General features: G+C 42.0%; 1 pseudogene; it reads left to right on the top strand.

The window, feature by feature from the left end:
• Positions 1-736: 736 nt before the first annotated feature.
• LOC109388978 (serologically defined colon cancer antigen 3 homolog) lies at positions 737-1,485 on the top strand (annotated as a pseudogene).
• Positions 1,486-19,601: the final 18,116 nt, after the last annotated feature.

Genomic DNA, 19,601 nt, shown 5'->3' with positions numbered 1-19,601 from the left:
TAAGTGGGAGGAACAGCAATACAAGCTCCAGCTGAGAAATTTCACTGTCCCATAGAAAGGAAATTAACACTCCTTGTTTGCCTAGCAATTGGGAATTTCCTCTAATACCTTGGTTTTAGAGTTGAATCTGAGGTGATCTAGCCCCTCAGTGCTCAAAGCCTAGTCCTTAGGCCAGCAGAGTTGTCATCACTTGACAGGTTGACAGAAATGCTGAATCTCAGACCCCACTCCCCAGACCTGCTGAATCAGAATCTGCATTTTAACAAGATCCTCAGGTGATTCCTATGCAAAATAAAGTGAGGGAAGAACTTGGCAAGTCTATTCCTTTCTTGGTGCAGAGGGGGAAACTAACGCCCGGAGAGGGGAAGGGACCCGCTCAAGGCCACCATGACAGTTTGTAACAGAGCTCAGGTACCATATTTTCTAGCTTTCTAAAACTCATTCTTTTTATCCTTTTGGTTTCCAACTTAAAAAAAGATAGCATTTGATCATTTCAACAGGGAATTATTCTAGAATATATTACAAATTACCTTACCTTGGCAAATGAAAACTCTGAAGCCAATGGACCTTTTCCTAATGATTCAATGTCCCCATCCATGTTTGACTGCACTGTTTGGAAAGTTCTAGAGTCGCTTGCGGTGCTCGGAGTGGAAGCCGCGGGCGAGAGTCTAGGAGCTGCAGCTGAGCTGAGGGTGACTGGGACGTCCCACTGGGGCGGCGGGGCGGAGCCAGGGCCATGGAGCCCCTGCCTCCACGAGGGGCTGGCCATCTCCTGCACGAGGTCAAGGACGAGGACGCCGGGTAGGACGGAGCCTATCTGTGGTCTGCTGTGGAACAGACCCACTTGTTCAGGGTCGCTGCCAGCATGTCGCCCTGTGGCACATACATCCTCCTCCAGCCCATCAGAGCTGGTGGGACACGAGTCTCTGCCCAGGATCCCTGGCGCAGACTTTGCAGCCCATGGAGAGTCTCTGGGTCCTTCAGACGCTGTAGATAAGTTACGAAGCACTGAAAGATGAGACTTCTAAACTAAGAAGAAAGCTGACCAAGGTTCAGAGCTTCTGTGAGACGCAGACAGAAGTGGTGAGGACACTTGAGCAGAAATTAGAAGCAAAAGTGATAAAGGAGGAGAGTGACTCTTACCACCTGGAATCCGTGGTTCAGCAGGTGGAGTAGAACCCAGAGCTGATGACCAAACAGGCTGTAAAGGCAGCAAATCACATCATGAAATTAAAGAAATAAGCTTGCTCCAGGCGCAGGTCTCTAACTTCCAGTGTCAGAGACAAGCCCTGGGCTCTGGCTGGGGCACCAGCCTGACTGTGGCGAAGCACAACACCGACGTGGCCTTTGCAGAAACAATGCGTGGTCATGAACGACGTGCTGTCCTCAATAAAGCAGCTGGTTTCTGGAGCTGAAACGTTGAATTTCGTTGCTGAAATCCTGAAATCGATAGACTAAATTTCTGAAATTAAAAACGAGGAGTAAGAACCACGGAGAAGCTTCCAACTCGCAGCTCTATGGACCTCCTGAAATCACTACTTACTGACTTTTAAAATGCCGTTGTGTCTTGAAACATGCTGACTTCATCCATAGTAAAAACATTTATTATGAGATACTAATTTCATGACCTAAAACAATATTATCAGCCAACCGCAAGGAGGAGCTGCTCCTACAGGTGACAGTCGCATCTGTAGAACCACACTGCCCTTCTGGCGAACCCCTGCTGTTTTATAGACTAGTGATCTACTGGAAGTTATTTTTATAAAAGCCACTGGTTTTTTAAGTTACTGAACGTGGAAACAGCAGTTCCATGATGCGTGGTTTCCCTTCTCATTCCAGAACAATCATTGTTAAGTTCAGTTCATCAAGTCAAAAAAAGACACTAAATGAACCGGAACTCAAATGGTTGCCTTGGATAGGGACGTGTGCCTTTTTGCCACCACTCAGTGCCCCCTCTGGCTCACAGTCCACTCCTGCAACCTTCACAGGGCTGACTCCTGCGGTTGGTGGCCTGGGGGTGGATGCCCCACGTGGTGGATAGTGCTGTCCTTTTGCAGGAACCAAGGTTATAATAGAGAGTCCGCGCTGTGAAACCGTTTAAATGCACCTCTTTAGGGGCCTTCAGATTTGAAAACCTGCCTTTGGTTGGAGGGTTCTGATACACGTTTTGAGTGCCTTTTCCTACAACCAACTTGAGAATTCTGGAATTTAAAGGAGGTGCCGGGACTTCCCAGGTTAGCACAAGGTCTCCCAGGACACCTTTCCAACTGCTTTCCTATGTAGGGAGGAGTAACATACACTCTGTGCCTTTTTGGCTATTTTCCTGTAGATGCTATTTTTTGAAATAAATTTTCCCTCCTGTTCAAATTGAAAACAACAACACCAAAAAGTTCTTCTGTTTCCTTGTGGCTACCCCCCACAGTCTGAAGCTTATTATAGTGACGAGGAGCCGGGCCTTTCAGTCCTACAGGCCTGGGTTTAAATCTGGGTTCTGCCACTTCTGTGCTGTTCTACCTCAGATAAGTCACTTAGCCTCTCTGTGCCAAACTTTCTTCACCTGTGAAATGGGGCTAACAATACTCCATAGGGTTGTTGTAAGGAGTTGGAGAAAGAACACGTATACTACCCTTAGTACAGGGCTTAGTATGGAATGAGAAGTCAGCCAACCTTAGTTCTCATGACTCATATAACCAACAATGATCAGTAGCCCCACGAAGGCTTATGGGGAGCAGCATACCCTAGGACAGTCATTGTCCTTACTGCTATTTAGATGGAGGGGCCTTTCCTTTTTCTTTCCAACCACTCAGCTTTGTCCTGGGTAAGTGAGGTCAGCAGATTGCGACCATAATCTCTGCAGTGGAAACCCCAAGAGAAATGAAATGAGAGAAGCTGCATTCAGACATTGGCCCTACCTCCCATGCACTGCGTGGTAGAGCTTTTGTTTCCTTACCTACAGAGAACCACCCATCCAGTCTGCCTCAGAGCGTGTAAGGGCTGAAAACAAAAATGCCGATAATGAAGCAGCATGTTTAGTTAAACTCCAGAATCTTAGAATGCTGGAAATGAGAGGGCTCCTGAGGGGTCATGTATGTCAACCAACTCATTGTACAAATAAAGTAACTGAGCCCAAGAGAATGAGTGTCACATACCTATCCAAGGTCACAAGTATCAGAGCCAGTGCGAAATCATAGGGAAAGTGACACAAAATAACAGCTACAACTTGAGTGCCTACTATACGTTAGGGGGTCCTATAAACCTAATCGCATTAAGTCCTCACAAGTTTCCTAGATAGGTGCTATTATTGTTTCCATTTTGTAAGTGCAGAAATGGAGGCACAGAGAAATTAAATAATGAACCCAAGACCACAGTGCTATGAAGTATAAGAGCCAGAGTGTCAATCCAGGCCTGACCACCCCAAAGCCTGTGGGCTTGCATGGGGCCCCACTCCCTGCCCACGCTGTGCTCGATGATCTGAGGACTAACAGTGCAGACAGGGGAACGTCAGAGCTCATAGAACTGCACTCTGCAAAGTTGTACTAATTGTTCTTCGTGATTTCATCTGGGACTCCACTTTTGAGTTGCTGAGTTTCCTGAGAACTAGGATTTCATCCACTCAGGCTCAGGGTTGGAGCTTGGTTTCTTAGCTGCTTGTGCCAGCACTTGGTCAAGCCTTAAAACTGTCAGATCCTTGAAATACTGCTTGAATTACAAGGCATCCAAGTGCCAGGAATTCCATGGTTGTGATTAACTTATTTGAATATAATTCCCTAGTCACAGTCCCCAGTCTTCCTCATAGGAGCTACAAAATCACAGTATGCGGCTTCCTGCAATAATGCAGAATATCAATAAGAACCCTAGAATGGGTGCCAAGAGAGTTGGTGCCACTGCTACTGTGGGACCTTGGACAAATCACCTTCTCTCTCTAGGCCTCAATTGCCTGACATCGCGACCTCCCATGCCCAGCCCAGTGTAGGTAAAGGGCCCCTCATCTGGGCTACAACTGACTCATGGGCTTCACTTCACCATAGCACTTAGCACTCCGTGTTGTCAATGTTCATTTACTTTTCATTCTCTGCCCATCACCCTGTAGATTCCTTAAAGTCATGGACCATATCGTATTTATTTCTACATTCCCTGGGCCTAGCATGGTGCTTGGCATATAACTGGCACCAGATAATGAGCTGTAAGGTCCCTTTTCATTCTCACAGTGTCAAATGGTATTTTACCCTGAATAATAAAGAAAAAACTGAATTTCTCAACAGCAGAACTGAATTTGTTGGGGTTATTTCTGCATATAAAAATTACCCAGCACTCCATAAGGGAAATCATAAAATGGAGAGAAGCAGCCATGTTAACGGGACATCAGGTCTCAGGAAGATGGAATGAGTTGGAGGTTTAAGACAGAGCTGCCATCAATCTGTGATGATCAAAAGCAGTGTCCCCTCCTCATGGCCATCGTTTCTCTCATTTCATATCTTTTATTGCTAAAATAGGGGTGGAAGACAGGGTATAACATGATGACACTTTCTGGAAGCTTCTGGCAAAGTTCATCATTCTTATTTCTAGTGAGTCCTGAGCTTTGCAGAATGTCAAAAGGCAGGCTCCGTAGTGCAAGTTGTTAGGATTCAGTCAAATTCCCTGCACCTTGGAGCTAATCACTCTACATATTACTCCTTTCCTTCAGTCAGCCACAAAGACACACTGAGAATTCTGCTTTTGTGTTCACCACTGTGCTGGCTTGTGTGGAATCCAGTGATGAACAAGATTTACACCTTGATGGGTTCACAGTCGGTGGGAGGCATGGTGATTTTGATGCAGAAATAGAAAAAAACCATAATACTAGCATAGTAATTGTTCATAATGGAATGAAAACTGGCTGCTGTGGGAGCTGAGAGGAGGTAGTGACTAACCCTGCCTGTGGGGGTGGAGCTTCAAAGGGAAAGGAGAAAGGAGTAGGAACAAGGAGAGGATAAGAAGTCTGAGACAAGAGAGAATATTTGAGTCGTGTCCAGAAGAATTAGCACAGATTTGCCAGGTGGAGCAGAGGGATGGGTAGTGGGAGGCTTTGGGGCAGAAAGAACCACCTGTATGTGGAATGATGAGAAGGCAGAGTATGTGCAAGGAAGAAATGAGCAATTCAGTGTGGCTAAAGCCCCTAGGGAGGCTGTTGAAGAAAACGGGATGATGAAGAAGCAGCTTGCAGCTAAAGCTGCAGTGTGGATGGGAGGAGAAAGGAGAGCTCAGAGAAGAAGTCAGAAAAATAAGTCAAAATGTCCTGGGGAAGGCATGAGAGCCTGGATGAGCTGAGTGTGAATAGGGGTAGAGTGCAAAGGAGAAAGAATGGTTTCTTTCAATCTAGAAGTGATTGAGACGTTCTGAGGTATCTGGGTTAGCTAGGAAGACAATATAAAACAGAAGGCTTGTGGGCTGGCTGGATGGCTCAGCTGGTTAGAGTGCGTGCTCTAAACAACAAGGTTGCCAGTTTGATTCTTGCATGGATAGTGGGCTTCGCCCTCCACAACTAGGATTGAGGGACAACAACTTGACTTGGAGCTCATGGGTCCTGGAAAAACACAATGTTCCCCTTCCCCAATTCGCCAACACTGTTCCCTCCCCCAATTCCCCAATAAAATCTTTTTTAAAAAAGTTTGTTTCAACAGTTAACTAATTCAATTAATACCAGTTGACTCCAAACTGCAAGCTAGGCATTGTGTGTGGGGGGCAACAGAATGAGCCGTCCTTTGAGCCAGGACTACAACAGTACATGATGACTTCTATTTACAGTTAATTTCAAATACAGCAAATATTAAATCCCTGACTGTCTGATGCATAATGATCCAATTTTGATTTTTCTTCTTCCAATGATAGCAAACCATCTTCCTAGAAGAAATACCCAGGAAACATCTGGATTAACTCTCTTGAAGTGTCTTCATTTTCTATGGCAACATAACAAATAGCCACACCTTAGTGGCTTAAAACAACTTTATTATCTTACAGTTTCTATAGATCACAGGTCCTACAGGCACAGCTTAGCTGGGCCCTCCACTTCAGGTCTCACCAGGCTGCGATCCTCGTGACAGCCAGAGCTGTGTTCTCATCAGAGGCTCGACTGGGGAAAGCTGTCACTCCAAGCTCCCTCAGGTTTGGGGCAGAATTCATCTCCTTTTCATTGCAGGATTAAGGTTGCCTGTTGGCTGGGGAATACTCAGCTCCTGAAGGCCATGTGCAGTCTCTCGCCCCATGGCTTTCACCATGGGCCCTCTCACAACACTGAGAGAGACTTTCTCTGACCTCAGGCAAGGCCCAGTCTCTCTTTGTAAGGGCTTTTGCCTGATTAATTAAGACCAAACCAAGATAATCTCCATTTAATTAACTCAAAATCAACTGATTAGGGACCTTAATTGTATCTGCAAAATCCCTTCACCTTGCCGTTTTCTGTTACCTAGAAGCAAGTCACAGGTCTTGCCCACACTCAAGGGAGCATGGTTACACATACAGTCATGAACAGCAGGGGGCAGGTGTCATTGAGGGGGCACCTCACCACACCGAGTTCTGCTCTTGGGCATATTCGATACCTCCTAAAAAACACATCAAATATTGGAACAGAAATAACTCCACATGAAAGTAATAACTTGTTTTGCTTCTGCACTCAATTACCTTGCTGAGTTTCCATTCAGACAAATCCCCAAATTCCTAGTCTCAGGCCAAATCTGTTCACTAGTTAAATGTAAGTTAAGAGTGGCCATTGACGTTATAAAAAAGTTTCTCCTTCAACCCCAGTCAGCGTTCTAGCAGTCCTTCCACAAACTGCTGCTCCACAGGGGCCCACTATTGCCAAAGTGTCAACAAACTCAGTTTCCCTAAATTGAGCAAATATGCACGTTTCCCTTATAGCTCTCCACAGGTATGTCCCCAAATTTTGCCTTGCTGAATGTACCTCTCACAACAACAACAAAATAAAGGAAGTGATGCCAATGACTAAATAAATGGAAACTTCATGAACACAAGAGTAAAGAGAGGTCTGGAGATGGCCATTTAAACTTGGAGTTCTTTTGAAGGAGACTGAACTTGCCTTGTGCCTCTGAAATCAGCAAGAGCGGCATTCTTCTGTTTGCACAACCCTGATTGCACGAGGGGCCATGGGAACAGAGAAGAGCCACCAGTAATTGCTGGAATTTTCCAAAGAAAAAAATGCTTAGTGGGGCTACACACGCACATGGAGATCAAAGAGTCTTTTTAGATGTTTAGACTTTCCAGAGGTTACCCCTCCTAAATTTTTTCAGGCATGGAGTCAATAGGAAAATTCTCCTGCTGTGCATATAGGAGCAGTAGCCTCCCAAATTTTGATATAAATATACAGGCATGAAACAGAATTATGATTATATTTTAAAAGTGAGAATCATTCTCCCATCAGAAAAATGTAACAGATCAAACCTTTTTGAGGGGCATCACAAATTCTCCCTCAGCCCCTGAGGTATGTAGCACTTTTTCTAGGATGAGGTCGCAAACCTCGCATGCCCAGGATAGGGCCTAGTACATTGTAGGTACTGAATAAATACTCTTTGAATGAGTGAATGAGTGAATGAATGAATGAATGGAGGGGTGGGAGGCCAGCACTCTGAATCTTAACAAACCCTCAGGTAATGCTGATGCATGCTCGAATCTGAGAACCATGGAGAACCAAGCAATTTTGAGCTAGTTTTTCTTTTATTTATAGCCAAGCATCTTGACTGATACTAAAATATCTATAAAATTGCAAAGTCAGTCATTATTCTTTTAATTTTTATGCACTCACTGATGGTAGTCCCTCTATCTAGGGCTTAGATCTGAGTTCATGGGTTTGGTCCAGGGACAATGCAAGTGTGGGGCCACGGGTGCATTGCCCTTACAATCATCCCCTTTCAGGCCTTCTCTGTCTTCTCACACAGGCTCATGACTCTCAGCCAAATTGTGATATGCCTCTTTCTTTTTCCTTCTCTTCCTTCCACAGGGTGGGTGCCCCCACCCTCAGTCCTTCCTGTCCAGGCCTAGAGAAATGGCTCAACATGAAAGCCCCTGCTAAACCCAGGTTGTCTTTTAAGCTTCACAACAACTCTTGAGACAGATGTTATTACTACATTTTTCATATGGGGAAAAAAACCCTGAGGCTCTGAAAAGATAAGGAACTTTTGAAGGTCACTTGGCTAGCAGGGTATGGAGCCTGGCTTTGGGCTTCAATCTTCTTTATTCCAAAGACTATTCTTTCCCAAGCAGCTACACCCCAACTGGCGATGGCTATTTAAACCACATTTTGGTCATTTCTGTGGAGAGACTTGAGGCATCCAGGACCTACCTGCAACCCAATCGCCTGGAGTGTTATTCAGAAATGTCCCCAATACTATTCCCACCTTTAGACAAGTTTATGGCCATTAGAGAACCTTCTTTGGGAAGTATAGAACTAAAGGTGGTGGAAAAGATAAACCAGGAAGCCAAGAGCACAGATCACTCAGAGATTCTAGAAATTCAATTAAAGATGTTTAAAGACTATGAGATATATATAGCCCTGAGACTACAAAAAATATTATGCACAATACCCACTTCAACTATGACTGGGACCTACAGGAGGTAGCCACTCATTGAATAACTTACTCAGCATCTTGGGGAGAAATCCTAAGTACAGCCCTATCTTTCTTTGAAAAAAATAAAAGGCAATTGAGACCTATTTAAAAGAAGATGTTCCGTGACAGCTGCCTTCTCTCTCTCTCTCCATGCCTCCTGGCACCATTTTACGCTCTACAGAGAGGCAATGATGGTGAAAGACTTAGATTAAATTTCCAACTATGCCACTTACTAGTCACCAGTGGGATTTAGTGCAACTTACCTGACGTCTCTGAACCTCTGTTTTCTCATCTGTAGGATGGCGATTATCATAGATCTTTTATTGGGGGATACTGAATGAGTTAATATATGTACAAATACCTAATCATTGGTAATATAGTGGCTTGGCATTAAATATTAATGAAAAAGAACAGTTTCCATACATTGTGTGTTCACTCCTTGTGAGGCACTGTGCTAAGGCTTTACGTGTATTATTTCTTTGGATCCTCACAAAAATCATATGACAGCTGTTCTCTTGTTTTCCCCGTCTTACAGGTGAAGAAGCAGACTAAGGTTAAATAATAGCTTCCCCAAGTTTAAATAACTAGCACATTGCAGACCCGGGATTCAATACCAAGAATGTTTGATGCCAAAGACAAATATGTGAGGACTATTATTGTACCCATTTTACAGATGTGGAAAACTGAAAGTTTAGAGGTGATGTTACCTGCCAAAATAGCAGATGTCAGAGCTCAGATACACACCCAGCTATAAGTCTACACCTCGGGCTCTTAGTCACACACTTTCCCCCTGCCTCCAGTGTTGAAGTTTGCAGTTTAACTCTGCAAAAGTGAAGGGCAGGACCAAAAAGTCTCTTTGCGAACATCTGAATTTCAAGTACTGATGTATACCGGGGGTGCCAAATAAAAATGTACACATTTTAAGAGATGTCATCTATGTATTACTTGTTCAAGTTGAATTGAATTATGGTAGCAATGTGTAGTATGACGTTCGCTCAAAAGATGGTGTTCATCAAATGAATGCTAGTGTCATTCACTATATTACAATTTTAATAATTTTTCCTTTCTTAATATGTATACATTTTTTGGCACCCTCTCTCTATGTATATATCTGTTCCCTTGCTGCTATTTTGATGAAGTTGGTATTGGCTTAGGACACCCAGGGATTCTTTATATCACAGTTTTGTTGAGAGAGATGGTTTGCTTGAATATTGAAGGAACAAAGGGATTGTAGTGGTGTTTATATTTTTTAATTATTTACCATATTTTGCCATGTATAATGTGCTCCCATGTTTAATGCATACCCACGTTTTTGGCCCAAACTTTTAGAGAAAAAAATCTTTCGTTTTAATTTTTTAATGCAAATTTTTATTTGTTTACATTTAGGTACTTGTTTTTTGTATTATAAAGGAATCTTAGCATTTTTTTAACATATTATGGTACAATAAATTTTATGTAACAAATAATTACAAAACACAAGAACAGATACAAGGTACAAGAAATTTTAAGTAATGGTAACAAATTTACAATATTTACACATCAGAGAAGGCCAAGAACTCTTTGTCGTAAGTTCAACAAAACCGATTATCGTATTCCAGAGTATTATTTTGCATATGGATATCGTCATTGACTTCTAGAGTTACACTTTTAACTCATAGGCATAAATAAAATAATTAAAAACATTTATATAGATACAGAATTAGTACTACTCCTGTATAATGTGCATCCTTATTTTTCCCTCACAAATTTGAGCAAAAATGTGTGCATTATACATGGCAAAATATGGTAGTTTTTCAGTTACAGTTGACATTCAATATAATTTTTTATTAGTTTCAGGTATACAGCATAGTGGTTCGACATTGATATTATATAAGTTATGCAGTGATTAGTCTAGTACCCACCTGATACCATACACAGTTGTTGCAACATTATTGATTATATTCTCTATGCTGTACTTTACACACCTGTGACTCTTTTGTAACTACCAATATGTACTTCTTAATCCCTTCCCCTTTATCACCCAGCTCCCCAACCCCCTCCCATCTGACAACCATCAGTTTGTTCTGTGTCTATAAGTCTATTTCTGTTTTGTTTGTTCATTTATTCTGTTCTTTAGATTCCGCATATAAGTGAGATCATATGGTATTTGTCTTTCTCTGTCGGAGCAGTGTTTATTTAAAATACATGATGCAAGTAGCCGAGGAAGCATCAACCACATTCACTTTAGGAGTCTCTGATTCAACCTAGCTAGAGAAACGATAGTATTATGGAGTTTTTCACAGAAGTATTTGAGTATTTCACAGAAAGTATTATTTTCAAGTACATGGATGCAATATATCTGTTGCCACGAAAGGTGCAGACGATGAATGTGAGGAGTATCATGCTTTCTGGAAGAAGTGTTATACTCAGGAACTGTCTTTTACACTGACCCAGTGAGCAGTTGTTGCTCGTTATGCATCTTGCGAGCATTCCTGGAACTGAGATGTACTAAGACACTTAATTAACATAAAACTTTGTCACTATGCATTCATTGGCTGGTGGACAGAGCTGGAAAATCCTCCTTCTTTCTGCTGCACTCTCAAATACTATCGCCCTGTGTATGAGACCGCAGACAGAAGGAACCCTTTCTTCTAGCTTATCTGCCAAGCTGTGGCTCTTCAAGAGTCCCTGGTTACCAGTCTCTCCCAGTTATCTTGTCTTTGCTTTCACATGTTTTTCACTCCAGCCTCCTAAGGAGGCCCCTCCTCTCTAACCAATGGGTAAGGCCGCCTCTCCCTGGCCCCTCCCACAGCACAGTGCCCAGCCAGGGCCTGGCTCATGCATACCCACCTGTAACTGTGGTCTGTGGGAAACTTTCTGTTAGACTACTGCTATGCTGATGAACTAGGTATCAGTGGCAGGAAAATATTCATTTCTGGATTGAGTCACCCATGGTCCTGTAGCAAATTGGATCAACAGGTTACAGAATAGAGCAATGAATATAGATTTCCGGATCCTAGGAGAAGCTGAAACAACCAGAGAGGAAATGCGAGCAGGAGCACAGGTGGAGTTGGCATACTGACAAATGGAAGTGAAGCACCTAGTGGTCAGGGTCAGGATGGGTGGTGAGCCAGGCTCCCAGGGGAGGTAACAAAGCTTACTGGGTTAAACATACATGTTCCACAGCCAGACAGCTCTGAATTCAAAGCCCTATGCTTCCACTTATTCTGAGGCTTTGGGCAAGTCACTTCACTTCGTTTCTACAGTCAAAAAGAAGAGATTAGGGCTGGCTGAGTGGCTCGGTGGTTAAGAGCTGGCTTGGGACGCCAGAGGGCCCCAGTTGGGATCCCACATATGAGGGCCAGTGACACTGCCCTCTACACCTAAGCTGCTGAACAACAGCTCAACCTGGAGCTGGACTGCTGTGAGTCGCCGCCGATGGCGTAGGCTGCAGCCCCTGCTGTAGTGGGTTGCCATGGGCTACAATGTGTAGCCAGCAGCTGCAGTGAGCAGCCAGCAGCTGCCATGAGCGGCTGTGCAGAAGCCGGCGACTGATCTGCCTCACCCGGGAAGAGCGCAATGATGGTGCCAACGTGGACCAGTGAAGCAACGTCCTCCACAACTAGACTGAAGAAGAAAACGACAGCAACTTGTCTGTTTCCCTTCCCCCCAATTCCCCAGCTCTGTTCCCATCCCCCCAATTTCCCAATTAAAAAAAAATCTTTAAAAAAAAAAGAAGAGATTAGTCTTCCTTCTCAGAGTCAACTCTGGGGAATAAATGAGATGAAAGGGATACAAAAATCCTGGACACATAGTATGTGTGCAAAAATTGGTTGCTCGCATTTCTTCCTTTCTTTTCTGTGAGAGGCAAAGCTGAGGCAGGACGAGAGAGGAAGAACAACTACAGGCGAGTGAGGACCAGAAGGTGTCAGCCACTGGGCCTGCTCACTCACCAACCCAGCAAACACAGTCCTACTTCTTTACAGTAGGTTTTTCATAGTAAGTTTTCATAGTAGATTTTTTTTAAGCTGAACTATCCTGCCACCTGTTGGCAGCTCAGCGGCTGCTCAGCTCGGGCTGGGAATCGAACCGCTGTTGCTCAGAGCTCACACTCTTGAGCGAGCTCTTAACCAACTGAGCCACTCGGCCGGCCCTCCATAGTAGACTTTTTACAGTAAGACTTCACATTCAGTTTTTAACACAGCAACTAAAGTTTACAAATTCTTGTTTCTACTCGAGGGGGACTTGAAACAACTCTCTCTGAAGCAAGTAAAACATCACCACTGAGGTTCTTTTCTACATAGATTTACTTAATGAATATTTTTAAATATTTGACTCACAGGAAGCCTCTATTAATTCACAGGTAATGAATACAAGGATTGGGGAAGAGTGGGAAAAAAAAGAGATAGCAGAGAGGGTTAAAAAGAATCCTGGTAAACAAGATGTGGTATATATATATATATATATATATATATATATATATATACATCTGCCATAAGAAAAGATGAAATAGGGAGGCTGGATGGCTCAGCTGTTGAAAGTGCGTGCTCTTAACAACAAGGTTGCTGGTTTGACTCCCGCATGGGATGGTGGGCTGCAACCCCCCACAACTAGATTGAAAGCTGCGACTGGACATGGAGCTGAGCTGCACCCTCCAGAACTAGGACTGAAGGAGAACAACTTGACTTGGAGCTGATGGGTCTTGGAAAAACACAATGTTCCCCTTCCCCAATTCCCCAACACTGTTTCCTTCCCCAAGTCACCAATAAAATCTTTAAAAAAAAAAAAAGACAAGGTGAAATAATGCCATTTGCAACAACATGGATGGATCTTGAGATTATTATGCTAGGTGAAATAAGTCAGATAGAAAACATTGAGAACCATATGATTTCATGGATATATGGGATATAAAACTGAAAGCAACAAAAGAACAAGACAAACAAAGAAACAAAAACCCATAGACACAGACAACAGTTTCGTTGTTACCAGAGGGTAAGGTGGGAGGTAGATAATGGTAAAAGAGATCAAATATATGGTGATAGAAGGAGAACTGACTCTGGGTGGTGAACACACAATGTGATATATAGATGATGTATTACAGAATTGTGCACTTGAGACATATGTAACTTTACTATCTATTGTCACCCCAATAAATTTTAATTAAAAAAATGAATTGAGCAATCACTGCAATGAACAAAATGTGAAGACTTTTGGAATGGTCCTTACGTTTGCTGGAAGGTACAGCATATTTAGACACTTTACAACACCTCATACAAATTTCCAGATACTTTCATGTAATAGCCAGATGATATGTAATCCTTTACAATAACTGTCTCATTAAATCTAAATTAAGTGCTTAAGATACTTAAAATACGATCAATTCTGTGCTGTATCATGTTTCTTCCATGGCTTAAAACCACGCAAAATGTGTTTATGGTGCATCTCTGTCCCAGTAAATCTGACAAAAAAGAGGTTCTTATTTATGATATCCCACTCCTGAGCCTGACAACTGTGTATTGTAGAAAGGGGAGTCTCAAGAGGTAAATTCATAACTCAGAAGAGAGATGAGTTATGCAGCATATTTGAAAAGAATTTGAATTAGACCAACCCACCCATTAACGAGGTTAGGATTAGTGGCAGGGCATGATTCAATTTACAAATGAAACTCTTTTCTTTTTTCCTATTTATTCAAATTAAGGTGTCTGTCACTAATGTATTCAAATTGAGACACAAGAAATTTGGGTACTCGTATGTGCCTTTAAGGTCATATAAAACTCATTGTATTGGTGTCTGGGGAAATCATTCCTCTTTTGGTGTTAATAAAATTTAAAAACTAATGGCTTTATGATAAATCATTTAATCAGGCTATAGTTCCAAAAACTTGCTTTTTAATTACAATATTAAAGGCACCTTTAATTGATGTGCCTGCTTAAAACGAACAATGCTCATGACACAGCTCTAGAAACAATTAAGATAATTCTGTCAAAATGAATAGAAGTGGCATAGTCTTATTAGCCCATAATTGCCTGCTGGAATCCAGGATTCTGCTCTCTTACTTTCATTTCCCTATTCTTTTCAAAGGTCATTCATTGTTACTAGCTCCATCTAAAGCCAAGCAGAGGAAGACTTCTAAAGTGCAGGTCAAATTCAAGGGTAAGAATTTGCTGCTCTCCCATCTTCTCTATTAGCACAGTCTAGTAGAGGTAAAAGTTGATCTGGCTCTTTAGGAAGATTGTCCTAGTTAAGGCAGGGACATTTTCTTAAGGATGAAGAAGCTCTATAGATTTTCACTCAAGCCATTGTGAAGGCCACCCAATTCCACTAAAACAGTAGCACCATTTGAGGTGAGTAGTGTCATGGTCCTTTTATTCTTCTACGTGTCTTTAGAGGAAGGTGTCTTGGGCAGAGCATGCATTCCAACCCCTTTATTAAGCACCTACTATCTGTTAGGGACTGGGCTTTGCTTATAAAGGTTACCTTATGTAACCTTTAAAACAATCCTGTGTAAAGGTGTGGCTGCACATGTTGGCTGCCTAGCAAATATTCATTCTTCTTTCTTTTTTAAGATTTTAATTGAAATACAGCTAATATATAATACTATATTAGTTTCAGGTATACACCATAGTCATTCAACCTTTATATACCTAAAGCAGTGATCACCGTGATAAGCCCAGCCACCAGCTGACACCGTATGTTACCACAATATTACTGACTGTATTCCCAATGCTGTACATTACATTCCCATGACATTTGTTTTACACCTGGAAACTTGGACCACTTATTGCCGTTCACCTTTCCCCCCACTACCCCCTTTTTAAATGTTTCAATTACAGTTGACATTCAATATTATTTTCTATTCATTTCAGGTATACAGCATAGTGGATAGACATTTTTATAATTTAAGAAGTAATCTCCCCATTGATCTAGTACCTGCCTGGCACTATACATAGTTATTACCATATTATTGACTATTTCCTTATGCTTTACTTTACATCCCCATGACTATTTTGTAACTATCAATTTGTACTTCTTTTTTTTAAAAAAAAAAAGATTTTTATAGGGGAATTGGGGGATGGGAACAGTGCTGGGGAATTGGGGGAAGGGGAACAGACAAGTTGCTGTCCTTTTGTTCTTCAGTCTAGTTGTGGAGCACGTTGCTTCACTGGCCCAAGTTGGTACCATCATTGCGCTCTTCCCGGGCGAGGCGGATCAGTCACTGGCTTCTGGACGGCCGCTCAAGGCAGCTGCTGGCCGCTCACGCTGGCTGCTGGCTACACACGGTAGCCCATGGCAACCCACTGCCACAGGGGCTGCAGCCTACGCCGGCCCCGGCGACTCACAGCAGTCCAGCTCCAGGTTGAGCTGTTGTTCAGCATCTTTGCTGTAGGAGGGCAGTGTCACTGGCCCTCATATGTGGGATCCGAACCAGGGCCCTCTGGCGTCCCAAGCCAGCTCTTAACCAACGCACCACTCGGCCGGCCCTCAACCTGTACTTCTTAATCCCTTCACCTTTTTCACCCTATCCCCATCCCCCTCCCATCCATCACCCCAGCAAACCTAGTACCCACCTGACACCGTACATAGTTATTACAATATTATTGACTATATTCCTTATGCTGTACCCTACATCCCCATAACTACTGTGTAACAACCAATTTGTACTTCTTAATCCCTTCCCCCTTTTCACCCATTCCCAATCCCCCCCTCCTATATGGCAACCACCAAAATGTTATCTACATATATGAGTTTGGCACCACCCTTCATGGTGTAAGTAGTTAGTGTCCATATTGCCTTAAGGAGATGGCCAGTTCTAGGGACAGGGGACTGATCTGGGCCTTCACATTGCAGCGAAGAGCCCGCTTTGCCTAGCTTTGCAGTCCTTTCAGCTCTGGAGCCTGTAGGCCTGGCATTGGGGAACCTGCTTCGAGCCTGTGTGCCTACCCACTCCTTCCTCTTGTTCTAAGACAGCAAGCTGAGTGGGCAAATGTGGCTTGGGCTACATTCACCAGGAGTTTACTTGCCTTTTTGAGGTGCTTTGTTTTTTGTTCCTTAGATTCCACATATAAGCAAAATCACATTGCATATGTCTTTCTCTGTCTGACATACTCCACTCAACCACAGTATCTTCCAGGTTCATCCATGCTGCTGCAGATGGCAAGAACCCACTCCCTTCTCTGGCCAAGTAATATTCCATTGTATATATGTACTGCCTCTTCTTTATCCATTGTTCCCTTGAGGGACACCCAGGCTGCCTCCACATCTTGGCCATTGTAAACAATGCTGCAATGAACATATGGATGCACATGTCCCCTCAAAGTAGCATTTGGGGTTACCTCAGATAAATACCCTGAAGTGGAATTACTGGGTCCTTACTTGTCTCTTGTTAGAGCCTTTGTTTCAAAGTCTATTTTGTTTGGTATAAGTATTGGTACCCCAGCTTTTGTTTATTTCCATTTTCATAAAATATATTTTTCCCATCCCGTTACTTTCAGTCTGTGTGTGTGTCTTTCAATCTGAAGTGAGTCTCTTGTAGGCAGCACATATAAGGGTCTCATTTTCTTATCCATTGAGCCACCCTATGTCTTTTGATTGGATCATTTAATCCATTTACATTGAAAGTAATTGTTGATAAATATGTAGTTATTGCCATTTTATTTTTCACATTTTCTATCTTTTTGTTTTCCATCTTAAAGAGGTCCCTCTAATATTCTTTGAAATGCTGGTTTGGTGGTGATGAACTCCTTTAGCATTTTCTTCTCTGGGAAGCTCTTTATCTCTCCTTCGATACTAAATGATAACTTTGCTGGGTAGAGTAATCTCAGTTGTAGGTCCTTACTTTTCATCACTTTGAATATTTTGTGCCAATTCCTTCTGGCCTGCAAAGTTGATGATGATAAATCAGCTGACAGTCATATGTGAGTTCCCTTGTAGGTAACTAATGGCTTTCTTCTTGCCATTTGTAATATTCTTTCTTTGTCTTTAAGCTTTGTCATTTTAATTATGATGTGTCTTGGTGTGGGCCTCTTTGGGTTCATCTTGTTCGGGATTCTCTGCACTTCCTGGGCTTGTAGAACTATTTCCTTTCCCAGGTTAGGGAAGTTTTCCATCGTTATATCTTCAGATAGGTTTTCAATTCCTTGCTCTCTTCTCCTTCTGGTACCCCTATGATGTGAATATTGTATGCCTTAAAGTATACAGTGATGTATGTCAATTATTTCTCAATAAAACTTGAAAAATTTAAAACAATACAATACTCTGAGCTTATAACCCAATACTTAGCACAGAGTCTAGCACATAGTAGGTGCTCAATAAATATTTGTGGCATGAATGGACAACTTATTGGCCTTACATGCCTAAGAAGAAATTGTCCTAAGTAGGAATATATTGGGTTGTTGGAAAAGTCATTTTTGCAACGAAAAACAGAGAAAAAATACATCATGACTTTTCTGACAACCCAATAAGTCAGGCACAAGTAGGGCTTACTGAAGTAAAGAATGATAAAGCAGGTAATCTGCAAAGATTCGTTGAATAAGTACAGTTTGGGTAAGGCAGCCATAGCCCAGCAGGCCTCCATCCACATGCAAAACTTGGTCCTGGGTACTAGCTCAGGCTATGTCTGTGTTATTCACTGCTATGGCCCCAGCGTGGTGCCTGGCCCGTAATAGGTGATCATTATTACATAGATGTTGAAGGACTTTTTTGAAAGAATAGATACTTCATCAGCAAGTCACAATTTTAAGTATAATTAAGAGGCAAATAATTGCTAGAGAAGATATAATAAGGTTTCTTTATCATACTTAATTGCAATAGTTTCCTTAAAAATACTTATCACAAATTCCTATGTTACAATAAGGAGACTTAGGCAATCTGCCTTAATGTAATTTCGACCATCATGGCTTCTATGTTTTCTTTAAAGTTAGCTGAGTTAGGGCACAATCCAAGTTTCTAGGTTTACTTTTCATTTGCTTGAGGACCTCCAATCATCGATATTTCCTGAAAACACACAGACTTCTGGTAGTAGTTAAGCCATTTTGGGCCCGATGTGGCCATATCCATTATATAAGCGAATCCTTTTGTTTTGCACTTTGATAGTTCTTAAAATTTTGGCAACATCTCTCAACTAATCAGAGGCTATCTTGGAACAATGTTAATATATTAGCTGCCAATTCAGCCTATCCAATTTAGATGATGTATTACAGAATTATACACCTGAAACCTATGTAACTTTATTAATAATTTTCACCCCAATAGACGTTAATTAAGAAAAAATCCACACAGAGATGCAAGGCCTGGACCCACCTCACAAATGAACTTTCTATTCTCTTGTGTGATTGGCCCAAGGCTTTGAGGTATCTCATTTGATGTCTATTTACCTATTAATAAATAGTAAAAATAGTAAATAGTAAAAGCTATGTATAAGTAAAACCTGAGAAGGTTGAGAATAAAAAATGTTACCATAGCTATTAATATGTGCTGATTACTTTCTTCTTTTACATAGATTTCATTTTATACACAATATATGATGTTAATGATGATTCACTGGAATCTGTGCTATCTTTAAAATGTATAAGTAATTTTACTAATCACTAATCTTGCCAATACCCACTTTTAAAGCAATTAATTTTTAAAGTATTTTCTTATCCTCATATCCATCCTATAGGTAATAAGAAGCACATCACACTCTGAATGTTATTTTAGAAAAATCATAGTACTCATAATCTTGACATTTCTATGTGATACCGATTGAAACAACCCATTGATTGAAGAAACATTAGGTATAATTGTTGCTTAACTGAGTTCTATTGTTATCATTATTTTCACTTTTTGTTTTACCAACCATCTCTATCTCGAGTGCTTTATACTAAAGATGCTCATAAAATTTATGTTTTTGCAAGTGAAAGGAGGTGCTATTAATAAATACACCAGGGGGCCGGCCGAGTGGCGCGATGGTTAAGAACTCGCTTGGGATGCCAGAGGGCCCCGGTTCGGATCCCACATATGAGGGCCAGTGACACTGCCCTCCAC

This window comes from Hipposideros armiger, unplaced genomic scaffold, assembly GCF_001890085.2.
Source record: "Hipposideros armiger isolate ML-2016 unplaced genomic scaffold, ASM189008v1 scaffold_214, whole genome shotgun sequence".
NCBI lineage: Eukaryota > Metazoa > Chordata > Mammalia > Chiroptera > Hipposideridae > Hipposideros > Hipposideros armiger.
This window is presented reverse-complemented; position numbering and strand designations above follow the sequence as displayed.